General features: G+C 51.5%; 1 protein-coding gene across 3 annotated transcripts in view; it reads right to left on the bottom strand.

Annotated features, from left to right (window-relative positions):
* ESRRG (estrogen related receptor gamma) overlaps nt 1-23,736 on the bottom strand; it is a 122,803-nt gene that overhangs the window by 62,623 nt on the left and 36,444 nt on the right. The window contains exon 1 of one of the 3 annotated variants that reach the window (XM_061558895.1): nt 7,554-7,760. The exons of the other annotated variants lie outside the window; for them this stretch is intronic. The gene's annotated coding sequence lies outside the window, so the exon portion shown is untranslated. Of the gene's footprint in view, nt 1-7,553; nt 7,761-23,736 lie in introns of those variants that run through there. 3 annotated transcript variants of the gene reach the window in all.

Raw genomic sequence — 23,736 nt, 5'->3', positions numbered from 1 at the left:
CCCATCACGCAACTCCCCTTACGCAAATCCCCTCACGCAACTCCCCTCACGCAACTCCCCTCATGCAACTCCCCTCACGCAACTCCCCTCACGCAAATCCCCTCGCGCAACTCCCCTCGCGCAATTCCCCTCGCGCAACTCCCCTCACGCAACTCCCCTCGCGCAACTCCCCCAACGCAACTCCCCCAACGCAACTCCCCCAACGCAACTCTCCTCACGCAACTCCCCTCGCGCAATTCCCCTCGCGCAACTCCCCTCACGCAACTCCCCTCACGCAGGGCCGTGCCCAGGCGTGCACCACCGAAGAGCGCAGAGGGGAGCCCCCCCGCCCCCCCCGCCACCCCCCCGCCCACAAAACTGAGAGCACTGCACGAGGCCGCCGCCGCCGCGAACCAAACGCGACGCGCAACTTTCCGAGCAAGGGGAGATCCGTGGGGCTCAGATCGAAGCCTCCGCAGAAACTTCCTCGCACTACCCCAACACCGACGCACCGCCGGCACACTTCGTCCGCTGTGTCTGCTGTGAACACCTCAAGCGCCATCAACACTCCACGTAACCAACACCTACTTCAGGTGCCATCAACACACCACGTGACCAACACCTACCTCAGGCGCCATCAACACTCCACGTGACCAACACCTACTTCAGGTGCCATCAACACTCCACGTAACCAACACCTACTTCAGGTGCCATCAACACTCCACGTGACCAACACCTACCTCAAGCGCCGTCAACACTCCACGTGACCAACACCTACTTCAGGTGCCATCAACACTCCACGTGACCAACACCTACCTCAGGCGCCATCAACACTCCCACGTGACCAACACCTACCTCAGGCGCCATCAACACTCCACGTGACCAACACCTACTTCAGGTGCCATCAACACTCCACGTGACCAACACCTACCTCAGGCGCCATCAACACTCCCACGTGACCAACACCTACCTCAGGCCCCATCAACACTCCACGTGACCAACACCTACCTCAAGCACCATCAACACTCCCACGTGACCAACACCTACCTCAGGCCCCATCAACACTCCACGTGACCAACACCTACCTCAGGCGCCATCAACACTCCCACGTGACCAACACCTACCTCAGGCCCCATCAACACTCCACGTGACCAACACCTACCTCAAGCGCCGTCAACACTCCACGTGACCAACACCTACCTCAAGCACCATCAACACTCCCACGTGACCAACACCTACCTCAGGCGCCATCAACACTCCACGTGACCAACACCTTCCTCAAGCACCATCAACACTCCACGTAACCAACACCTACCTCAAGCGCCATCAACACTCCACGTGACCAACACCTACGTCAAGTGCCATCAACACTCCACGTGACCAACACCTACCTCAAGCGCCATCAACACTCCCACGTGACCAACACCGACCTCAAGCGCCATCAACACTCCACGTGACCAACACCTACCTCAAGCACCATCAACACTCCACGTGACCAACACCTACCTCAAGCGCCATCAACACTCCACGTGACCAACACCTACGTCAAGCGCCATCAACACTCCGCGTGACCAACACCTACCTCAAGCGCCATCAACACTCCCACGTGACCAACACCGACCTCAAGCACCATCAACACTCCACGTGACCAACACCTACCTCAAGCGCCATCAACACTCCACGTGACCAACACCTACCTCAAGCGCCATCAACACTCCACGTGACCAACACCTACGTCAAGTGCCATCAACACTCCGCGTGACCAACACCTACCTCAAGCCCCATCAACACTCCACGTGACCAACACCTACCTCAAGCGCCATCAACACTCCCACGTGACCAACACCTACCTCAAGCCCCATCAACACTCCACGTGACCAACACCTACCTCAAGCCCCATCAACACTCCCACGTGACCAACACCTACCTCAAGCCCCATCAACACTCCGCGTGACCAACACCTACCTCAGGCGCCATCAACACTCCCACGTGACCAACACCTACCTCAAGCACCATCAACACTCCACGTGACCAACACCTACCTCAAGCGCCATCAACACTCCACGTGACCAACACCTACGTCAAGTGCCATCAACACTCCGCGTGACCAACACCTACCTCAAGTGCCATCAACACTCCACGTGACCAACACCTACCTCAAGCGCCATCAACACTCCACGTGACCAACATCTACCTCAAGCCCCATCAACACTCCCACGTGACCAACACCTACCTCAAGCCCCATCAACACTCCGCGTGACAAACACCTACCTCATGCGCCATCAACACTCCGCGTGACCAACACCTACCTCAGGCGCCATCAACACTCCCACGTGACCAACACCTACCTCAAGCACCATCAACACTCCACGTGACCAACACCTACCTCAAGCGCCATCAACACTCTGCGTGACCAACACCTACCTCAGGCGCCATCAACACTCCACGTGACCAACACCTACCTCAAGTACCATCAACACTCCCACGTGACCAACACCTACCTCAAGCGCCATCAACACTCCCACGTGACCAACACCTACCTCAAGCACCATCAACACTCCACGTGACCAACACCTACCTCAAGCACCATCAACACTCCCCGTGACCAACACCTACCTCAAGCACCATCAACACTCCACGTGACCAACACCTACCTCAAGCGCCATCAACACTCCCACGTGACCAACACCTACCTCAAGCCCCATCAACACTCCACGTCACCAACACCTACGTCAAGCGCCATCAACACTCCACGTGACCAACACCTACCTCAAGCGCCATCAACACTCCACGTGACCAACACCTACGTCAAGTGCCATCAACACTCCGCGTGACCAACACCTATCTCAAGCGCCATCAACACTCCACGTGACCAACACCTACGTCAAGTGCCATCAACACTCCACGTGACCAACACCTACCTCAAGCCCCATCAACACTCCACGTGACCAACACCTACCTCATGCGCCATCAACACTCCGCGTGACCAACACCTACCTCAAGCACCATCAACACTCCCACGTGACCAACACCTACCTCAAGCACCATCAACACTCCACGTGACCAACACCTACCTCAAGCGCCATCAACACTCCACGTGACCAACACCTACCTCAAGCACCATCAACACTCCGCGTGACCAACACCTACCTCAGGCGCCATCAACACTCCACGTGACCAACACCTACCTCAAGTGCCATCAACACTCCCACGTGACCAACACCTTCCTCAAGTACCATCAACACTCCACGTGACCAACACCTACCTCAAGCACCATCAACACTCCACGTAACCAACACCTACCTCAAGTGCCATCAACACTCCCACGTGACCAACACCTTCCTCAAGTACCATCAACACTCACGTGTGATCAACACCTACCTCAAGCACCATCAACACTCCCACGTGACCAACACCTTCCTCAAGTACCATCAACACTCCACGTGACCAACACCTACCTCAAGCACCATCAACACTCCACGTGACCAACACCTACCTCAAGTGCCATCAACACTCACACGTGACCAACACCTTCCTCAAGCACCATCAACACTCCACGTGACTAACACCTACCTCAAGTGCCATCAACACTCCCACGTGACCAACACCTTCCTCAAGTACCATCAACACTCACGTGTGACCAACACCTACCTCAAGCACCATCAACACTCCCACGTGACCAACACCTACCTCAAGTGCCATCAATGCAGGTGTACTTCTACCGATACCTGCATACCGGGTCACGACGACATCTGCGGACCACCACCCATCAACAGCACTGTGTCACCACCGCCTGTGTGCCGCCAACACCAATGAACCCACCGAGACACTGCTACTACCACAAGCCTCTAGCATGTTTTTTTTTGTATTTGCACGAACACAACATCTACCTGATAGCATGTCACCGTGAAAAAATTAAGCACACACAAATATATCTCGCCTTTTACCTGTTTCTGGTGCAGGTTTTTTTTTTAAATAAACATCCCAAAGAACAATGCGCACATGTGTCGTCTGCATCACAATCACATTAAAAGCCGTGAACGTGGCAAGTTCCATTTCATCAAGTGAAATCTTGCGGTGCTATGTAAGAGAAAAACCCCAAATTCAAAAACCTGTGTGGCGCAAATGAAATTACGAGGGTTCAATAAAATGTGTAAATATTTTATTACCATATTCATCTTTTTGACTGAAACTATTTTCTTTTGAAATTGCGGGGGCAACTGTTTTGCTGGTTGGGGGGGGGGGGGGGCGGGGGGGTTCGAAGCACGGGGACAGACTGGCAACACAGCACCCGCGAGCAAACGAGAGCGGCCGGCGATGGCTCGCGGGAGGAGGGGGGTCGGTGACAAAGCCCACGGTACCGTCGGACAACGAAGAGAATGGAACCCAGAGCGGAGTACCCAGGCGTGGTGCGACTAAGTGCGCGTGAACAGGGAGGCCCGGAGGCATCGGGGCAGCACGGGGCAGCACGTGGCAGCATGGGGCGGCACGGCGTGGCACGGTGCAGAACGGGGTAGGTTTGCCCATCCTAGAAGGACATTTCCCAAATCCCACGCAAGGGAATGCGTCCATGGAAACAGGGGCTGCATCATAATAGTTAAGAAGTGAGTTCCATTTTTCCCAGAAATATCTGAGTGTTGTATTGATCAGTGATACCTCCACAGCATTGACTAAACTTTCGCCAATGCCACAAATGTTTATCAACTTTACGGCGCAAATTATCACTGCTGTTAAAAATAATAAAAAAACGAAAATATATTCATTTAAACGGTAGAGATTTGTTAGCGCTTCCACAAGAGTTTTACCTTGATCATTGAGCACAGAATGAGATGTCAGATAAAAGTATAAATCTGACATGATGCAGGCGAAGCACCACGTGTGGGTCCACCTTCACCAGGCCCCTTCTGGGGGCGATGTTGCCCTCTCCTCCAGAGGCAGCGAGACCTCGCAAGAAGAGTTTTTTTTTATTTCAACAAACGAAAAAAGGTGATTTTCTTTATTAACCGTTTACCCACAAAACGTATAACAGTTTGGGAATTACGACTACTTCACCACGTTTGGATAGCGAATAAAACAATCGGAATAATTGTAAATTACCAAATTGAATGTTTACTGCTGTTTTCCTGCTTTGTGACACCAATGTCGCAAATCCCAAGGTTACAAAAACGGTGCAGCACAACAAAGTTCGAAATGCTCAGGCGATTGTGAAAAAATGTCTTTCAAACCTATGGAGCGTTGTATTTTAGATTTCAAAGAGCGTAAGTGTGCAAATCCCCAGCTCGGCGATTGACGGTCATCACACCGACGCAAAACCACGAAAAGGAGCCGCTCGAAATCAGGCTCCATTCACAGATGATCGTGCCTACATTTGTACTTGTAAGTGCCGCGGATGAAAATCCCTGGGTCTCTCATTCTCGGGAACAGATGAGGAGATGTGGACGATTTGAGGAAAATATTTATGTATGTTGAACTTCTTTAGCACTGTACGTAGCCAATCACACTAATCGGAGGTGCGGGGGAAGGACAACAAACTAAACGCAAAACGCATTTCTAAAGAAATTAGTTTTGAATAGAGATTTTAAAAGTGCACAGGTCCAGTGGCTTCCAAATATCAGAAGGGAGAGCTTTCCAGACGGCCGCAAAAGCGCATCTGAAAGCGCGCGACGCACGAATTCGCAGCCGTCGGCCGCGTCCCACCATCGCAACCGCCGCCGTTTGGGATCTGGAAAAATCCAAAAAGAGAGCTTGTCGATTGTGCTCGGAGGGCGTCACACGCAGCTCACGCGGCGTTCAGGGGCGGGCGGCCACGCGGCAGGAGGCCCTCGGCGAACTCTCAGGCGCGGCTCTGAGCGCGGCACGCGCCCACTCCACGTGCTTACGTGGGCGACAGTTAGAGGCAGCTAAAGCCACGGTCATTAGCGACAGGGCAACCCTCTCTACCTCCACTCCCACTTGCACCTAGCCTCTGGTGCACAGAAAAAAAAGAGAAGAAAAAAACCCCTCGACAGATTAATCAATGGAATGAGCGCGCGGATATTAACAAGTTGCACAGGAGCTTGCGAAGGTGGCTTGCATCTAGTGCAGTTAAAATCTGGTAGCAGTGGAGAACAACGGGGAGTGGTAGGGGATAGGGTGGGTTAGCGGGGGTAGTCGAGAAGAGGCCATAAAACTATTCAAAACTTTTACGAAACACCAACCAGACATTCTCACACTCTCAATACATACTTTCTTACACTCATCCCCCTACAACACACCCATCTACCCCCTACCACACACCCCTCTCTCCCTTAAAGCACACCCACTCAATCACCTCCCACACTCCCCCCTCACCCCCCCCCTCACTCCCCCCTCACTCCCCCCTCACTCCCTTCACTCCCCCCTCACTCCCCCCTCACTCCCCTACCACACTCCCCCCTCACCCCCCTCACTCCCCCCTCACCCCCCTACCACACTCTCCCCTCACTCGCCCCCTCACTCCCCCCCCTCACTCCCCCCTCACTCCCCCCCTCACTCCCCCCCTCACTCCCCCCTCACTCCCCCCTCACTCCTCCCACACTCCTCCCACACTCCCCCCTCACTCCCCTACCCCCCTCCCTCACTCCCCCCCTCACTCCCCCCTCACTCCCCCCTCACTCCCCCCACACTCCCCCCTCACTCCCACACTCCCCCCTCACCCCCCCCCTCATCCCCCCTCACCCCCCTACCACACTCCCCCCTCACTCCCCCCTCACTCCCCCCTCACTCCTCCCACACTCCTCCCACACTCCCCCCTCACTCCCCCCTCACTCCCCCCTCACTCCTCCCACACTCCTCCCACACTCCTCCCTCACTCCCCCCACACTCCCCCCTCACTCCCCTACCACACATTTGTCTTTGTGTTGTTATAACTACCATGGTTATTAATAAATCATGATTTGCAGAATTAAGATGTTTTTGTTTTCATCGACTGTAACGTATTCGCTAAGCTTCCGACACCTTTAATGACATTGCTAACATTACATTTTGAAGAGTCGGTTTCAAGTCATACATAAAATAACACTTCGGCTGCGATTTTTAATCTGACGGATGCTTTCAGTTATACTTTAAAAATTAGCTATCATACCTACGCCATAAAAAAGAGATATTCAAAACATTATCAAATTAGCTTTAGCAGCTTTCAGTAGCTAAAAGCAGCTACTGTGGCAAAAATTCCGTTTGAAGCTTTACTTGAACGTAATAGGATTTAATAGTACAGAAAAATGGCATTAAACACCAAAAAAAAACCCCGCATGAGGCTAAATGCAAAGAGGCACAGCAGGGCGGACTGCCCTTCTTAGAATCCGGCAGCCTGTGTGGAGACAGCCCCAAGGGCCCTCAGCCTCGACCTTCGCCGACACAAGAGTGCACTCGCACACGGCCTCCCTCTCTGTGCTAACGCAACGAACGCGCAAAAGACAACAATACGCAACTTGGTCTCGTCGACGGAGCCCGCCTATCGCAGCGCGCAGGGGGTGACGGGTTGGTGCAAGAGAACCTCGCCAACCAACGGCTGCTGTCTGCCGCGGCACCAAGGGCAGCGGCGCTTTTTGACTCACGGCTCGGTGCTGCGGCGGCTGAGTCCGTGAGAGGCTTTACGCAGGGGCCCCGCACCCGTCGGTCCCAGGCAGTGTCCGCCCCGGTCCCCTCCCCTGCTGCCCCCCTTCTCGCCTGGCGAGCGGCCAGCGAGTTTTTGATCTCAACGCCGAGCTCCTCGGACGACGGAGACTGCGCTCCCGTGCGCCATGCCGCTTCCTTCCCAAGCCAGGTGTGCTAATGCGCTCAACTAAAGGCTCTGTCCCTCCAATCGCCCCCACACCCCCTCAACAGATTGCTATCTGCAGGCGGGTTTTTGTTGTTCTTTTTTTGGTTTCCTTTCCTGCTCTCGCCGGATCCCACCAGCTGGAATCTCTACTCGCCTTCAGCCTCCTGCTCACACTGTGCAGCCAAACAAGCTGTCGGCATGTCAATCTGCAGGAACGCTCTGCAGCGGAGTTGCTCGTTTGTGATAGCGACGGCAAAGCAAACCTAAGGCACTAATCTTCCTGGTCTATTGTTCTCCCCGGCTAAGACCCACACGCACTCACACACACACACTAAACTCTCCTTCCCACACACACACACGCGCGCGTAACACACACACACACGCGCGCGCGCGTAACGCACGCACACACCAATGCTTTCTCAAGAAACAAAAGATTATGTTTGGGTACAAACTGTGAGAATCCCTGCCAATTCTAGCCTCGACCTGACTTGGTCAGCTCAAGCAGCAAACACTGACACGCATATGTGTACAACAAAGACAAAGATCCCCCGAGTAGTCTGAACAGACTGTTGGGGCAAGTGCTCTTCGCGAACACCTATGAACGCCGGCACGGCACACGATGGGGGTGGGTGCCCTGAACCACGCCCGGCCGCCTTTGCCTCTCGAGTGGCGATGTTTACACATCGTCCCAGGTGCTCATTGTAGTCGACCGAGGGTAGGCCCGAGAACTGGTTCATGTAATCGTCGCTGTTGTTGTCTGCGAGCTGGAATCCAATTCGGGTCGACGGTTTCGTAGCACAAAGTGACAACCACTACACGAACTTAATCATGCGCGTAGGCATACATACGCTCGTACACACACACACAGAAAACACATAACAGTAGAGACACGCATGAAATATAGGGAGCAAAAAACTTTGCATGAATTTTTTAAAAAAACAACAATCGTGCAGCGGGCGGCGGATGAGTGAGCGAGCGCGTAGCGCGTTCCGTCGCTGGCGCGGGGGAGCGACACGGACGCGTGGACGTCCCCGCGGAGGAAGGCGCGGCTCAGCCTTCCGCCACCACAGGCTGGCACTTGATTGATGCGAAGGAGAGTGCATCATGTGGTGCCCGGGTGCGGTGTCCACGCCGTGCCCCGCGGTGTGCCTCGCTTCCCCGGCTGAGAAGTGCTGGCGTACGGACGGGGGCCCGGCGTGGTGGCAAACCGAGCGGCAGCCGGTACCTGGAGCCGCGCCACCTGACCGCCGGCGCCACGCACTCCCTAACCCGCGCCTTGTCGCAGCTCGATGTGGCTAAGCGCTGCCTCATTACGGCTTCTCCGCGCGCATCTTGCACCGTTGGCTATGAGCCGGTGGTGGGAATTCCGCATTCTCACGACGGGAACCCAGCCTCTCTGCAAGAACACTGCTGTCGACGTCCCACACCGTGGTGCTTTGTTTGATGAACGAGGCTCGTGTCGCGATGTGGCGAGACTACGACCAATCACGCGACGCAAGATCCACGATAATCCTCTCACCCGTTTTGCTAAATTGTCAAACCGTCGCGTGGTTATCATTTGGCGTTTTCATTCTCTTTAAACGTTTTGGCTTCCCGTCACACACAAAAAATTATACTCATTGCGATACTGTACGAGATGAGAAAGTGTTTTGTTATTCCCGCCGCGATGACCTGGGTGGATTCCTGTCTGACTGGTTGCACCCCCCACCACCCGCTCCCGAGTGCGCGCGCGCGCGTTCTGTGAACAGACGTCATCCCGCAAAGCCGCCGCATCGAGCCCGCTTCGTGCGTGCTGGCGTCGCGGGGAATCCGCTCGCTGGCCGATCATCCACCGTACGCTCACGAAGCATTACGACTGAACGAGAAAACGAAGGGGTGAGGAAGGCCAGGGAGGCCAGGGGGGGCGGGGGGAGAGAGAGAGAGTTATACAGGGCATGCAACGGAGAGGGGAGAGAGAAAAACGGAAAGAGGAGAGTGCGGGAAAGAAACGAGCAGTGAGAGACAAGATTAGGGAGGGCGGGCGGGGGGGCAAGATAGATTGAGACGGGAAAAGAAGAGGTGGGAATAGGGGGAGAGGGACGGAGAGAGGGGACGGGAAGTGGGTGAGGTACAGTGGAGGGAGGAGAGCGGGCAGAGGAATTGAGAAACATATCGAATTAAAGACAAAGCGAGAAATCGAGATAAATTGCGACATATTGTACAGAGAAAGCAAGCGAAAGGTGGAGAGAGAGAGAGAGACAGCGCTCTATATAATAAAGGGGTTCACGGCTGGCTGGGAGGGATGGACGGTCACGTCCAAAGCACGTAGGGTTGCTAGTATTTATGAAAAACACTCACTCAATAATTAATAAAAGGTAGACAAACAGCAATCGCGAATTAAACAAGTGCTTTGCTAACTGTTTTTTTTTCAAAATGTCATTTACAATATTTCATTTACATAACGTCATTTTTGTAGTTCGTTAAATCACGTCATTATTATTTGTATAACTGACAGCGTGTACGTTAAAACATTATAAATTGTAATGATCAGAAATAGCTACGTTGAAGCAGGCTTCATGTCGAATGGACTAGAGTTAAGATTGCAAGTGCTGTACTGGATGCGTTATGTCTACTAGAGGTACACGTTAACGCACAATACCAAGACAAAACCAAAACATGCTTCGTACAATTTAAAAACGTATGGGAAATCCGATATTTCGATAATCGTATCGCAAACTCTGATATCGCATCACATCCTGAAAAATCGTATCAGTTCAACGTTATCCTTCACTGAGATTTGTTCTTTAAACTTTCCTGAGTTCGTAGAGTCCGACAAGTCAGGGCGCCCTTTTATAATTTAACACGGGGAAGCGTTTCGATTTAAAGCTTTCGTGACTGCAGGGATCCATCTTCTTGGTTCTTTCGGTAAAGTCACACGAGGACGGCTGCTTGCGTTGTGGCCGAAACGTCGTGAGAATTGTATTTTATTATGTTTTATTTTTATTATATTATTATTTCCCTTCTACGTGACTTTACCGAAAGGACCAAGAAGACGGGGAAAGCGTTTTACGTCACTCCACGTTCATGACGCGCACTGCTCGGAACACCTGCGATGAGGCTGGAGTTCAACGATTCCAAATTGCCTCCATCATCATAATCATCATCGCCGGATTCCTCTGGAACAACGAAGCGCAGCGCGCACGAGGGCTAATAAATGGGGCAGCCGAGTCAGTGGCCGCAGTGCCCACTCCAGCCAAGGCAACTGCTGCCCTCAACATCGTCAGAGCCAGGGCACCGCCCACCGTGACATATTTGCCAACCGCACAGTCTCAGGCGAGCACTCGGTAAAAACTCACATCGTGTTACATCTACACGCCAGCAGTTGGGCGGTTGGTGGGGTGGCTTTGTCCACCATACACATCACTTGCTCCTCATGCTCCACCTGGGTTCCGCGACGTGCATCATCTGTCCGGCTGCATCGACGCCAAGGCACCAGGCAACAAGGGAGGCTCATTCCCCCCGGCATCGCGAGCTGCGGCGTGAGAGCACGTGGGCGAGCAGATCCAGAGGATCCGGGAAGCCGTGTGGCGTTAACGTATTCTGCCAGTGTAGGCGTACGCGTGTTCAACACGTAGGCTTTCGAGATCAGATTCTATCCATAATGGAGGCTTTACGGGTTAAATATTAAATGTGTCGTTAAACCCGCAACAGCCAATTGGCAAGGTTTGTCACGTAAACAAACATGCCAATTCGTCACTAGTTCAGCACACCGGAGTCTTGTTTGATAGTCAACAATACGCTGGCTGTCCGCCTGGTGATGCTGGTTGTAATTTTTGGCGAAACGACTCGAATTGTAAATGTTGTGGGTTTACTCTCCAACACACCGGTGTGCGTAACCGTGACAAACCTTGCTACTTGGCTGTGTCGGGTGGTGGCGGGTTTAACGACACGTTTATACATTTACGTGATCTAACCCAAAAAAAACTCGATTATGGTGTACGTATGAGTGTTGGACTTCTTTCGCATTGTACGTAGCCAAGCATGCTAATTAGAGGTGCGCGGCAAGGATAATAAGCTAAACACAACAAGTTCAACACGTCGGCTTTCGCCATCAATAACCCCAAAAAAAAACCCTCTATTATGGATAAACTCAAAAAGAAGTTCTTCTGGTGGGTACGATAGGCCTATTTTCAGTAATTTGTGAATGGTATAGTTATATCACTGCAATCTCATTCGACTGAAACCAAGGCCACAACGGAGAAGTAAAAATCTTTACTCTTTGGTTCTTTCGGTAAAGTCACGTAGGTATAAAATAAAATAAATCTAATTTGACAAAACTGGACGTGAAGCCAGGAGCAGAGTATGGGCTATAAAAAGTGTGCACAGTTCCATACTTGTTACTTTACTTTCATTAACATCCATGTCAATTAATGCCAAGCCGTGTGATAACTAAGTCGACAATTGTGCGAAAGAGATGGGATTCGAAATTATGGTCAAACGGTGTCACCTTATCAGCGTCTGCCGCTCCGCAGTATTTCACTCCCCCACGTGTCTGTGTGTTATTGTGTGCGCGCGTCTGGAGCGTTTGTGTAACTCGTCATCGTTGCATCTTGCATCGCAACACTTTAAAGAGAAGTAATATAATCAACGAGAGCTGTTTTGTCGAGGCCAGCAGGTGCCCTGCAGTGCCTGTGTGTGCAGGTATCGCTGCGTAAGCTAAATGCCGTGGTCAGCGAGGCTGTGATGCGTAGATTTCAGGGAACACAATGTGCGTGCAGCGCTCAGTGTCCCACAGAGCCAACGAAGGGTCACGGGTGCTGTAGAGGGCACGCGGTGAGGGTGGGCGGTTGCTGAGCGGGGGTGGGCGAACGACATCGAATGGGGTGGGGGGGGGACAGCCCCGGGAGCGCTTTCCCTTAACCGTTGTCGAGCGGCAATCACTTCACGCTCAAATTCAGGGAATCTCACGCAAGAGGGCGCCCTGTCCGTTCTCGCTCACGAACGCCACAGAGGGTGGGGGGGGGGGTGGTTTTGCCCAAGCGATCGGGGCCGTGGGCTCGAGCCGAGGAAGGCACGGCACGTCAGACCGCAGCCTTGGCTCGCGCGCGCCAGGCGACCCCGAGAGCCGAGCCACCGAGAGGGTCACAGCCGCAAAAACCGCATGCCGCCACGGGTAAAACGGCGGCGCGGCGCGGGCGCGGGGCGGGGGGGATGGACCGCTTACCAGCAGCAAGCGCATCCCGTAACGAGCTAGTCGCCCATCAGCCTGTCATCCCCTTGGTAAATGGCTTACAGAATCATAAAAACACACTTTTGACCGCTAATAAATTACTGCTGGGCTGGAGGGGGTTGTCAGCTCTGCCAATCCGTAATGGATGGGAGCAGTGAGCGCTCGTACGCCAGCGCAACAAAGGCACCACCGACGGCGCTGATTGAACGGAAGCTCAGCCTACAGGGGTCCGCTGGCATGATAACGGAAATATTTTATTTACCACAACTGTTTGACAAATTGGTCTAACATTCATATTTCTCGTGTAACATAAGAGGGCCTTTCAATGGATTCCATTTTACTGCCTTTGAAATCCATCACTAAGGGACAGTGCTTAATCTGTCCCTTAAAGTTTCTCCACATAGAGTCTACATAGGTACTGTATAAAGTACGATTTCGTACTATTTGGTTATTTCGGTAAAGTCACGTAGGTAGAAATAAAATAAAAGAGTATGAATTCCTGCAGCCACGAAAGCTTCAAATTACGATTTCGTAAAATTTCGATTTAAAGCTTTCGTGACTGCAGGGATTCATCTTCTTGGTTCTTTCGGTAAAGTCACGTAGAAGGGAAATAATAAAATAATAAAAATAAAACATAATAAAATACTATTTCGTACTTTACAAAGGGCATTGCTTTCCTTTAGGTAATACATCGAGCACCTTATACGAGACATTTGAATAATCAAACCTCTCATTCTGCTCATGCGTGAATGTTGTTTCTGAGCTGAGGAGCAGCTCTACGTTTGGCGTTATCTGTGTGGTTGTGTACCCGTCAGGCTACCGTCTGAACGCGTGGCTGTGTGATCTGCACCGTTCAGTTTCACGATGTGAGCCTCCACCACTCGGATTCATCACCAACCGTGATCTATCCACTGCTGAATGAAGGTCTCCACCACACATGTTTGGCTATGCCTCACGGTCCCGCGATGCCACAATTCATCTCGCTCCTGTGCATGAACTCATCCAATCACTCCATCTCTGCAATGGACATCCTCTCAGGCATGTTCCCGCCTTTGGCTGCCATTAATTCACCAGTCTCATCAATCTGCCATCATCCCTTCAAGCGATGTGTTCCCACCCGAGCCCACTTACTTCCCCGGACAGTCAATACCGCGCCTCTCATTTGCATGTGTTCCCCAATCCGCGTGAGTTTGCTTCTGTCTCTCGGTGTAGCTCAAAGCATGCGCCCCTCTCCATGCTTTGAGCACTTTTCAGCATTTGTTACATCTTCTTGGTTCTTTCGGTAAAGTCACGTAGAAGGGAAGTAATAAAATAATAAAAATAAAACATAATAAAACAATTCTCACGACGTTTCGGCCACAACGCAAGCAGCCGTCCTCCACGAAAGCTTTAAATCGAAATCATTTGTTACATGTTTAGCTTTCTGAGCCACGTCATGGCAAACAGCGGGACCAATGGAAATTAACTACTAGAAATACCGCGTTTGAACAACTTAGCACTGATTCAGACGATGTCTGCAGCATTTAAGAGTTTACATGAAAGGCATTCAAATGTAACCGTGTTTATTTTATTTCAGGTGATTCAGAGATCTGAGGTAACTAAACATTCGATGTGATTTGTGAGACGGAATTTCACGTCACTGTCTCTCCCTTGACTCGCTGAGCTTGCGACTGGCAGGTGAAGGAACATCCACTGTTGGTGTTGTTTCCTTTCATTCCAGAACCCTGTAATGTTTTGATCTTGTAATACATGCTACGTTGCTCAATACACAAAATCATATATTAGTTTTTTTATATCAATAGTGGTGAGCATTGTTGTGTCCGGTCACGCCTTTAATCACGTATTTTATTTTACTGTTTAGGTTTGTCAGTTTGTGCTGATATAGGGTCTTAGTCTTGCAATTGCAGCCTCATTCCGCCTGCTTGACTGTGTCCCAAGATGTGAGCACTGGGCCGCCACCAACAATGAATAGCGGCCTCGAGCAACTCGGGCAGTCAGCTCCGCACTGGATCCCAAAAGCTGAGCAGGTTTTGAGCCTGGATTGGGACTTTTTTAAGTGACCGCCATGCACAACACAGGTTGTCTTAGGCTTTGGACCTATGTGATACAGTCGGTAGGGGGAAATGCAGCAACATCCATTGTTGCACTGTACTTCTTTTCTCCCACGGACACATTTGTTGTCTGCACAAACCCGAACTGAAGTATGGTCAAATGACCCCCCATGACCAGCAAGACACGGAGAGGCCCTCCACCAGCATTGAAGTGACTACAAATGCTGTGCATGTACATAGGGCAGTGTATTATGGGCTCACCAATGCGCCCTGCACCAAAACACCAGCAATCCACGCTGCAGAAACAGCAGCAATCCGTTTGCCAACAGCTACCTCCTCGCCGGTCTCTAATCGGCCTCATCTAAAGTGGTCATTTCTCTGTGTCATAAAATGCCCCACTCGTCGACAGGAACAATGCACACAAAAGGACAACGTGGTTGCTCTTTGAGAAGTGTCACGAAGTTAGCACACGAGGGGTTCGCCCGCTTTCTGAAAAAAGAATCTGAATATATTACGTCATCACGTCTCACTAAAAAGACGCACCATTGCATTCCTGCACACTGCATTGCCTGGCATTACAGATTAAATGTTGTGTGACCTGAATCAAACATGCAAGGTAAGTTACGTGAACTGGCGATTCACCAATTACCAATTTTCAGCAGTAGCGAGCAAATGTTTAAAAAGCACGCGCTTTGGTTTCCTTAGAGGTTTGTCAAACGCAGCCCGAATTGCGTCCTCGAGTGTGCATCGGTAGCTCGTGTGTGGCTCTGCTTTAAACGGAGCCAGCATTGTCCGAGCGGTCGACCACGAGCGATAGTTGACCACCACGAACCAACTCAACTTGCCACCGCTGGTTTCTCGAGTACCGAGGTCAATGCCCCCGACCCCTCGAAGCCACCACCCCCAAAGCTCGCTCCACACACACCCCTTCACATGGACCCTTCACCATTACATCTTCATCTCACTCCTCATCCCTGCCAGCGGAATATTAATTCGGCTCAAACACGCACCCAGCCGCGCTGGTGGCGTGCCCAGGCTGGGCTCAGTTGCTTCGCTCTCCTGCCACAACATTTACAACTCTTGGAATGTTTTATGCGCGCCGTAACTGGGAAATGCAAGAAAACACAGCTGTTTTTATGGCTCCCGTTAGAGGCGGTGTGGCTGCCACCGGCTCGGCATGCTAAAATAAACAACGTAAACAAAGGGCGAGGAGACGCGGAGCGGTGCCCCCCCGCAGCTCGCAGTGACAGCCGCGTCGCAGACGCTCGCTCCGCGCAGCGCCGCGGCCTCTCCATCACGACGGAGCCGCGCGCGCCGCAGCGATTACGGCATCGGGGCTCCGGACACCGCGCGCGCCGACTGTGAGATTCCATCTGGGCAGTCAGATGGCATGATCGGCTAGAGACCTGCCCACGTGTCGTCACATCACACGGCGCCAATCTGGGGCCATCGGGCTTCCACTGCTGCGCCGTCCCCCCACCTCCCCCCTCTTTTAAAAGCCTATTAAAGGGCTCCCGGTGTGGGCGCTCCCCGAGTACATTGTGTAATGGAAAAGTTAATTTATGGCATATTACTCCCATTACTGTCATTAATACGAGCGGAATCGGTGTGAAATTAAAGGCTGAACTTTGGCGGTGAGAACGTCGTGCTCGGATCCACATGGGGACCGGGCCTCCGGCACGCGCGATGTGTAATTACCTTCCCCTCCATTTAAAATTTGGCTCCTTTGTTGACTGTCAGCACCGCGAAGCGCTGCGGCTTCCAAGGGGCCGAACTTATTTCTGCCTTCAAGACAACTGCGGATTTTGCATCGCGGTCCAGAGCCCCCCCCCCCCCCACCGACCAGTCGCGCGGGTAAAACAAGCACATTAACATTCACATGCCAAGCTCAGTAGCTGCAGAGCTCGGATATAGCCTGAGATCGTTCTAGTGAGGTCCCAGAAAATAAAATTTGAACATTGTACTTCGTTGTTATTAGCAGCAACATTAAAGAAACCGTTCATCACTTCCTTTATCCTCCCACTCACAAAGCAGCACATCCCTCTGTTTTGACTGATAGACCAGTTTAACTCATGTCCTCTGATTTATATCTGAGCGCGTTTGTGCTTTCCATCACAAGTGCTTAAACGGCCTCGACTGAAGCCAAGGCACAATTACTTTGCGTGAGAAATCAAGTTTTCACGAAAGGACTTACGCCGTGCTTTGCAGAGGCACTTAATGTACGACCAGCAATGGAGACCGCAAATGGCCGCGTTGCTTTCATATCACAGACATTAAAGCAGCTCATATCTCGCTGATTACATTAATCATTTTTGCAGGATATGTACGTGCATGAAACGCGTGGATTTTTGTGTTTGTTTCATATTTGTCAAGTTCGTGGAGAAGCGAACGTGCTGGGCGATGGACCGTCATCACTCGGACTGTTCAGCTGACCACCTGCCGGATAATAACCTGGCCTCCGTTGACAACGAGAGAAGAAAAGAAAAGAAAAAAAACGACGTGCCCAGGTAAGCCACGGTGGAAGTGTGACAACGCTCTGTCACGACGCGGGCGACACGCACCGCGACAGGAGCCGCGAACGAGGACGTCTCAAGCCGCGCGCGCCTGCGCCAGCCCCAGGCTCGATGACTGCCCCCCACCCCACCCCACCCCGCTCGGCGCCTTCGTGCACAAAACACGGGGCGACCGAAAATCCGGTGCAATCTGCCGAAATAGCTCGCCGAGCAGCGTCCGGGGGGTGCGTCGGGGTCGCAGCAGCCGTCACATGATGATGTAGCGGCTAATTTTGCGGATTCGGTCCCGGTAGTGTCCGGCGGTCGCTGGAGAGCCGGAACCATGCAGGACTTTCATTAAGTTTGCTCCTGGCACGCACACTAATACGTCCCTCCATACCATCCTCTTATTTGAAACAGCACTACGAAACTTTGTTTGGCGGGGGGGGGAGTAGGGGTTCCCCCCCCCTGTCTGTGTGAAATGTAAAGCCGGAGCGGTGTAGGCTGGAGGGTTGTTTACACTGCTGGGGAATGTCCATCGATATCAACTTGTTGCGTAAATCTCGCGCGCGCGAGGCGGCGCACGGCGCTGGGACGGGCGTTGCGACGCCGCGCCGAGGCCGTCGAGCCGACTGTTGTTGTATCCCGCGCGTCCAAAAACAACCACGGCGACATTTCACGCGAGCGCATTGTTGTCACAATTTACACGCCACCCCGCCCCCCCCCCCCCGTGAGTAGCAATAATAACAACTGACAGCCGTGTAAGTGTATGTAAGGCTGGGAAATAATTTTAACAAGTACTAACCAGGACCCAACGTCTGCGGTACGGGCGCATCAAAATAACGTAATCAGCGGAGACAGCCTCGAGCAAAGCGCTGCACCCGCTACTTTAATATTCCTTGATGACAATTAGGGTGTTCACCGGTTAATCCAATCAAACTGAACTGATTTGGCACCAAAGGCACAGGTCGGGGCAAAGGAGCATGCGGCTAAGGGCCCTGCGTTCCGACACCTGCGTGATTAAATGCATTCATTAATTAACAATGAAAAATTATATACTCAAAATAAACTGTAACAATCAACAGCGTTAGAGGATTTAAATATTTAAAACGCTCACATCCTTTTTTTTTAATCCTATAATTTTCGCATGCCATTTATGAAGATAAGCAATCAGCAGGCGGGAGGCCAAATTATGTTAATTCATGCGCACGTTTTCACTGTTGTGAAGCTCAGCTAGACACCCTTCAGAGAAGACATTTTTCATCAGCACATAAAATAAATCCTTGCCACGGGACTATAGAAACCCGTGGGGAATCCCACTGTGTGGTTTTGTAAATTGGGTTTAAACAAACAGCGGTTCATCATAATCGGGGGGGTATTTGCCAGCAGAGCCGTGGGGGGGGGGGGGGGTCTGGGGGAAGGGGCTCCTCTCATTCTGGGCAATGCGACGTGAGTAGCAGCGAGGCAGCCGCTGAACTGTACACTAATCCCACGCAGCATGCCGCTGATGGCGTCTAAACTCCCCGGGAAAGGGGTGGGGGTGGGGGAGCCACACCCCCACTGTGTAAACAACCACGCATTTTAGACTATTGTTTAAGATGCAGGGGGTGTGTGGGCACACACAGTGAGGGCCCACATTAAATATTTCTGCTGCTGCTGCTGCATCTGGACTATTTCGCCGAAAATATCCGAATGCCCCTGCGGTCGTTGCAAATTTGCGACGTTACGGCGCGTCGTCATTTGGAGTCTCATCGCTGACTTGGTTGTTCTGAGTAATTCACTTTTCCCGTTGGTCACAGTGTTGTCATCAACATTAACAAATCTGAACAACAAAGCACGGCCACCACCCGGGGCCCGACGCAAGGGCCAGAACGTGCGATGCCACCCTGCCTAGCCTCTAAACCCAACGAAGGGAGAACGGGAAACCCTTCGTGGAGACCCAGATATGAGACAACATCATCATCAACCCGTACACATTATTTAGCCCGGTCACGCGGCCCGGAAGGCCCTCGCCACCACGAAGAGCTCCCTGCACCAATGCCATCGTGGAGATCGCCTCGGCCCGCAAGCCACGACAAACATTGCCCCTTCCACTGCACACCAGCCACCTGGTAGCAGACGGGGTTACAATCGCACCCAAATGATGCGACAGGGCACTGATAAGAGCAGACGCGAGGGCAAACACGACGAGCACAGGCGGTCCATGTTAGTAACAGGGCGTAGAATCCTACAAAGACGACTGTTGGATATGTTACAGGGCTGACAGTACGCTGGTCATGTTTTACCTGAAGGGGGCACACAATGTGCTTTTCCAGAGCCCGCGAGGATGTGGGTAAGGCATTGCTAGAATGATGGGCTGGGGAACGACCAACAAAAGCAGCCAGGTGAACCACACATGATAAAGCAAGTAGCCAATATAGAGCACTCTGGAACGTGAAGTCCTGGGTTAACAACATACCCTTGAGTGTTGAATCTAGGGACACACAAATATGTTGGTCGTGCTCTACAAAACGCAGAGCGTATGAATACAATTGGCTGCATTAAACAATTCCAGCACGTGAAGGTCGGTTCAAAAGTGCGTTGCTCATGCAGGAAGGCTCGTGGCTCAGTGTTCGGGCCAACGATTTCTGCTCTATAATTGTCTGGCGATGAGGGATATCCTAAAAGCCCTCTGGGTGGCTCCTGTGGGGGAAGGCGCACATGCAGCGAGGTCACTGCTGACCAGAGCACGGTGTGTAGGTACGAAAGGATAGCGATCTGGCAACGATGCATTGGTTTATATGTATTTCAGAGATATAAACACATGTATAATATCGACGAATGGAAAACTGGTTAATAAGAATGGTAGATGGACTAAGAACCACATCCCACCACTCTGGTGACATTCAAGGTAAAGCGCCTTGGGGGACAGGACAGACGTGGATCGGGGGTTGTCTTGGCAGTCTGCTAACCAGGAAAGACCAACGATGGTCCATTTAAACGGATGAAACAACTGACTAAGAGGTTGATTAATCGGGAATCAATGATTTAATTGGTAAAAATAATTGATAGGGAGGGGCAATTGGGTATTTCTACGGAGAAACGGACTTGAGATTTGGGTGTTGCAAGGGGCTCTTCGAGTAGGAGACCCGGAAGCTCCTGGCAGGTCGTGTGAGGGGGACGGGGGAACCGGGTTGACAGCACGTGGCGAGGTGGCAGTCGTCATGTCCGGTGAAGTAGAACAGCGTGAGGGCGCTGGGGGAGATGGGGTTGGACATGGCTGAATCGAAGCTGTGGTTGAAGTCACAGCAAGAGTCTTCTAACTTCCCAATGTCGTTGCATTTGTTCCATTGTGGTGGACATTATCTTGCAATGTTCGCTGACACTATCGACACCACAACAAGTATGAGTTGACCACAATGCATATGGGGTGATTTTCTTTTCTCTTTACACTTGAAATAACAAATTAAGGGGGAACTTTATGTGCTTTGTGCAAACGGCAAAGGCAGGGTTTCCCAGCCTCGCTCTCTGCACGCATTCACAAAGTGAGAGCCGCAACACGAAGTCCCGCGGATCGGGCAACAACATTAGGAACTTTCGAGGAATTGCAAGATATTTTTTTGCAGTCAGTTTAACAAGGCATGACAAAAACCCCAGCTTGGAGACCTTTTTTTACGAGATTGCTTTCAGTTTAATAGTCGCTGTTATGTTCACCTCGTTACTTACAGCGCTGCTTTTGCCAAAAAGGTTCTTGTTTTCTATTTACAGCTGCAATATCCGAGCAGGCTTTTATTGTTCTCAGTGTAATGAACATGCAAGCGAATACAACAACACAACCAAACCTTTGTGTTGGGCAATCGTATTGCAAGAATCCCGAGTGCCTTTAAACATCACCTAATTTACACGATGTGTTTCCTGTTATAAACACATCACGCAGCTATATCCGGACGCGTGGCATTGCTGAGAGAGAGAGTGTGCGTGGCGCTTTTTTTTGTTATTATTAAAAACGCCGTGTAAGATTTCACAGTCTGCTCTGAGATTACAGAGCACCCGATCACAATCTCGCCGTGGCGGCGAGACATCCTGATCCTCGTCGGAGCCGGATGAACAAACCGATCGCGGGTTCATCGGCACGGGCCGGCATCGCCAGATAACTGGACCGGGGCAGAGGGACCCCCTCGCGCGACGGACACGCGACACGTTCAGCAACGCCGGTGCACCGAGCCGACTCCAACTAACGCCGATTCGTGTCCCACGCTCGTCACCGCTTCACAAAATCACGAGCGTTGTTCGCGCGGGCCCACCTCGTCTCGAAACCCTGCGTTCAGTTTCTTTGACACCCGCGCGACGTTGATTGAGAACGCGGAGCCGAGAGCGCAGTGCCGGCTGAGTAAGAGGTTTGTGGGATGCGGCTGTCAGAAAACGACTCGCGATAGACGGCGCTGTGTGTGGATGACGCGGTGATCAGGAAACTAAAAAGGTGAAAAAGAGTCCCCGGCAAAGCACCGGTGGAGAGGCTCGGGTTGGCGGCAAGAGGGAGGTGGGTGAGGGGGGGCAGGTACTCGTGTCTAGTTATTTGGTGAACACTGGGGACAGGGATAGCATTTGGATGGCTTTTGACTCCACCACCAAACCCCTTCTTCTCATTGCAACCCCCGTGGCCCTTTCAGATTGTGGCCGCTCTTCATGTGCCGCTGGCGCGTGGCATTTCGCTCTCTCGCGTCGTCATCGCTGCGTGCCCCGAGGGCGCCTGAGGCCCTCGGTGTGAGCAGGGGCACGCGCTCAACTTTAGTTTCCAGTTTACAAACGAGCGTCAACAGTAAACAGTCGTAATCACAATGCGAATGGGGAGTTTATCGGGTTTTGCCTGGAAAGCCTGAAACGTTATCCTCCCTTTGTAACGACGGGGGGGGGGGGGGGGGGTTAATGCGCGCCTTTGTGCGGATGGTGGTGCTTTACGACAACAACAAAAAGAGTTGGAATGAAGAAGTCTGTAAAAAAAAGTCACTGGAACATGTTTGTCCTGGGGGAACAATGGCTGCTCAGAGAGCTTTATTTAGCGTGTCTTTTGTCCACGGGTTAGCACGAGAAAAACCACAAGTGATGTCTTTTCAAGAGCCCATTATGTTTTAATTAACTTTGAAAAGCATTGCATAAATCGCTGCCCACCAACTCCTCGAAATGCGTCGTCTCGTTTCTGAGGTTCTCTCATCCACTCGCAATTAATTAATTCAGTGAAATGATAGCAACACGCGTTTATAACACGGGTGACGCCGATGTAAGGAGATAAGTTAAATATTAACACGATCATATGATACTCCCGGATGTGGCCTGGAGGTGCCCTGTTAGCGAACTGACCAGGCACTTGGTTTTTCGAATCCAGCTGTCAGCCACCCATAAATTAAATCAGCTTCTCAAGTGTAGCGAGTCGATGGTCACAACCTGACCTCGTGATCAGGCTGAAACCGTCGACTATGCAAAAAACGTAATATTAAATTGGCTTTTGTACTTACTTGAGCTTATTGATAATTTCACATGTGACAAGAAGTCTTTGCACGGTATTTAAAAGGCACACAATATAACGCATCAAGTCAATGCTGCAGCGAACATACACACGTAATAAAAAAAAATAACAAGGCTTTTTAACAGTTGTTCAGAGGAAATGAAGCTCTTAATGTTTTAGCCAACTGTTCTTCTTCCTGAAACAAAGTTGTTCACAAAGAGAGAGTCTTAAATAGTCTTGGTAGGTGACGTTCGGTGGTGGGTGGCGTCAGACTATGAACTCACTGGGTGCAATGAGTCGTCAGCGTTTTAATGCGTGCTCGACTGCACCCTATACATTAATATGCATTCCACATATTGTAATTCAAAACGTGCAGGAATGCAGAAACACACTTTCTGTGGGGGCCGTTTGTTCTTCAAGAGGCGTGTTCACATCCACGGTCACATTAATTCGCAACAACTTTCATCAAACAATCACATTTGGCCAACGTGTTAGATGTCCACACAGTGAGTCAACCTCGTTATATTTCAGGCAGACAGTCCGTACATCGGATGCATTCCAAAAACAATGAAAACGCCAATGACCCAACAACATTGAGTCCCATCAACTGGTACCACCCACCACCCTACTTACTTCACCTAACAAGGACATTTGAGACTCTCTCTCTGCGCGGAGTTCAGGCCAGTCGACAGAAACATCCAGCTCGTTTTCCGACAATATAAAAAAACAAGAGAAACACTTTT

The sequence above is a fragment of the Lethenteron reissneri genome, chromosome 25, assembly GCF_015708825.2.
Source record: "Lethenteron reissneri isolate LAM-NWPU_2019-01 chromosome 25, ASM1570882v1, whole genome shotgun sequence".
NCBI lineage: Eukaryota > Metazoa > Chordata > Hyperoartia > Petromyzontiformes > Petromyzontidae > Lethenteron > Lethenteron reissneri.
Note: the sequence above shows the minus strand (reverse complement) of the source record. Positions and strands in the feature narration are given on the sequence as shown.